The sequence below is a fragment of the Rhipicephalus microplus genome, chromosome 8, assembly GCF_043290135.1.
Source record: "Rhipicephalus microplus isolate Deutch F79 chromosome 8, USDA_Rmic, whole genome shotgun sequence".
NCBI classification, from domain to species: Eukaryota; Metazoa; Arthropoda; class Arachnida; order Ixodida; family Ixodidae; genus Rhipicephalus; species Rhipicephalus microplus.
In genome coordinates this window covers 8,267,563-8,271,030 of record NC_134707.1, presented here as the reverse complement: position 1 = coordinate 8,271,030, position 3,468 = coordinate 8,267,563, and positions in this window count along the sequence as shown.

The window sequence follows — 3,468 nt, the reverse complement described above, 5'->3', positions numbered from 1 at the left end:
TAGCTGGGACTGTCAACCTGATGGTGGCACAGGTTCTGCCTGCGGCTTTAGGCGCCGACACCCGCAAGCATGACACGCCAACCCTGCCAGGAGTGGTGGGCGACTCAACCCTAACGACGGTGAAAGCCACCGCAAGCTCACCAGCACTCAAGGTCGGCGAGCGCCAGGATTCGAACGAGCCACCGCCGAAGAAGAGAGGTTTTTAACCAACGTTGCCGCGGCTCCCAAACGTCCCCACTCCAGGCCAGCAACGATCGTGCTGAAACGACCACACCTGGCCCCGAGTAACCACCATCTAAGTCCTAACAAGGACGGCGGCCGTCTATTCCACCACGTCCCAATGTTCCCGTTGACAAGCGCAGCGGTAACGTCCAGCCCGTCAGGCAGTCTTCAACAGCCCCGCCGGGCGGCACCGACATTGATGGTACTGTCTAGCCATAGGCTAAACGCAAAAGGTGAGCGCAATGCCGCAGGTTTCTTTTTATTTCGTGAGAATGGGTCCTGCCTTTCAGTTGAGGCAGGTAAAAAAAAAAAAGCCAGCTTTACCGTCTTGCAAAGGAGTGCGACATTTGACGTGCTAGCGGCACACGCACGGCCGCTACAGGAAACGGAAGTTGACAGCGATGCAGAGAATGGCAGCATAGTGCAATGTTTTGCGTCAAGGTTTTTCTGTTGTAGATAGCCAAGCGGATGGCACATCGGCCGGCAGCGTACTTTTTGTTAAAAAGTTGCCTGAGCTTAAAGTGAACGCCCATTTTTCGTGTGAAGCAGGTCGATGTGCTGTTCTTGGCTTCGCTCTGAATAACACCGAGTGTCGTGTCGTGTGCGTGTACGCGCCCAACACGGTCGAAGAAAATGTTTTGTTTTTTCGCGGCCTTAAACAACGGCTCTGTGCTGAAAAGAATTTAGTAATGTTGGGACACTTTAACTGCGTCCTGAGCTCACGCGACAAAACAAGCACTCGGGGTTACAGGATAAGAGTACCGACCTTTTGACTAGTATTGTCGCAAAATGTCTAGTGGCTAAGGTACTCGGCTGCAGACCCACAGGTAGCGGGATCGAATCCCGGCTGCAGCGGCTACATTTATAATGGAGGCATAAATGTCGTAGGCCCATGTGCTCAGATTTGGGCGCACGTTAAAGAATCCCAGGTGGTCGAAATTTGCGGAGCCCTCCACTACGGCGTCTCTCATAATCATATGGTTTTGGGACGTTAAACCCCACATATCAATTATTGTCGCAAAATGGGACGCCGTGGATGTAGTGGAATGTATCCAAGGTACAAGTGCGCTCAAGTACACGTGATTTGAAGGCCATAGCCATGCAAGACTTGACCGTACTTACGTTTCCGTCGAGATCCTACAGGAATACAGCAGTTATGTCATCCCAGTGCCGTTTTTTCTGATCACAGCTTAGTACTATGCCATATAAGAATCTCGAAGCGAAAGGAGTCATTCGCGGGTAACTGTGGGAATTAAATAACCTTTTGCATGACGATATTTTTAATCGGGCAGTGAAAGAAGAAATTAGAAAATTGGCACCAGTCGTAAGATTCACACTTGGCAACAGTGGGAGCTTTGCAAAAAAACAAACAAACAAACATTAAAACTCAAAGCAAGAAACGGGGCCATACGAGCTTTCGGTACGATTGAAAACTGCTGAGTGTAGGACGCTTCTTGATAAGTTACTCAAGCAGGAATGCCGGGCCCCAGGAAAGTGAAGATATTGACAAAGTAAAACAAAATTTACAGCACGTGGACGAACAGCGTTATCGAGGTGCGCTGGTGAGGGCAAGGGCCGAGGACACTGCAGAAGGTGAAATGCCGTCGAAACGCGCTCTCGGCATGGAAAAAAAAAAATATCGGCAGACCGCACGTACCTGGAAATCAACGTTATGCGGAGGGAAGGTGACCGTGTTGCATTTTTTTTTTGTTTGAGCAACACGCCATGGAATGACGCTAAATATAAAATGTTTCACGCACAGACATATGTTGAGAAGTTGCAGATGCTTATATAACCAGTTGTTTCACTTGTGCAACGACATCCACTGGGACATGCGTATTAGCAACACCAGAAGCTGATAAGAAGCGCTGAAGCTCGAGAGAATACTGGTCCTGGACACTGCTACAAAAATCAACTTCAGCGCATGGCAACAGACCACAATTGGCGTTAACCCGACGTGATGGCTGCATTAAAGGAGTACATATGTAATGTTTATAAAACTCAGTAGGCAGCACTGCAACCACTATTGACGTTTCATGAAGATTAGCGTCTATTTGAAAAGTACTTCCTAGATTTGGCGTAGCTCTGTGGTAGAATGCTTGAATGCTACGCAGAATTCTTGGGTTCGATTTCTGCTGCGACCCTGAAATTTATTATTTGCATTCGTAGGGGGGTCAACGCTGCCTATGCCAGGTTTTTCATAACACTGACATTTATTCTATGCCTTCGTTGGGTCGACGCTACCAATGTCGGGTATTAACTCTTACGCGTTAAAATTGCGCATCGTTCCTAGATAGAAAAGTGTCAATCACCTGTGGCACATACCCACCCGTGGGTTTGTGCCACTGTCTGACGGGAAGTGTTTGACGACGTACGCAACAGGATTGTGACATTATTCATGTCTTGACCAGCGCTTCATATTGGTCAAACCATCTTACCCTCCCATGCTAAGTTTGGTTTACGGCAAGTTTACGGCCACGAGAGCACTAAAACGTAAGCGGCTAGATAGATAAATAGATAGATAGATAGATAGATAGATAGATAGATAGATAGATAGATAGATAGATAGATAGATAGATACGCTCAAAGTCGCCGAAGTTCACTAAGCTATGCTTCACATTTAAAAGCCCACGCTGAAAGAAACAACATACGCGAGATAGAGTGAGGTGGCACCGTATTGGCACGCGTGTTTCTTATTTACGGTTATGTTTAATTCGGTTTTCGGCCACAAAGCCTCTCTAGAATGTTCAGAGTGAACTGCACCTTCAAAAAAAGTGAGTAAAAAGGTAAAAACTGCAGCGCTTGCTACACTTCTTGGACCGTTACTACACTTTCCCAATCTACGTATTTACGTTAGTAAAGAGTTCTATAGCTGCAACAGTTACCAACTTTTTGTGACCTGTTTACCACCTACGTTAGTAAACAGTTAGTAACTGGAATGAAATTGGTAGTAAATGCAGTCGTTACTACCTTTCTTGCCCCGCTACTACATTTTTACTACATACGGCTGCTGATTATCTAATCCAAAATAGTGTGGGATTCTGATTCTGATAATTTATGAGTGGAATCGTCTCGACGTATTATCATTAAACAAAAAATGACGCAGAAGATATCTATAAATAAAGAATAATTTTGTTTTTAATTACGCAAGCGAGATATGTAAACGTCATTCTGATATTGTCGAAACGAAGAAGTACAAGTTAACGAACCATAAGCAAGTGTTACACGCGTTGTAATAGACAATTA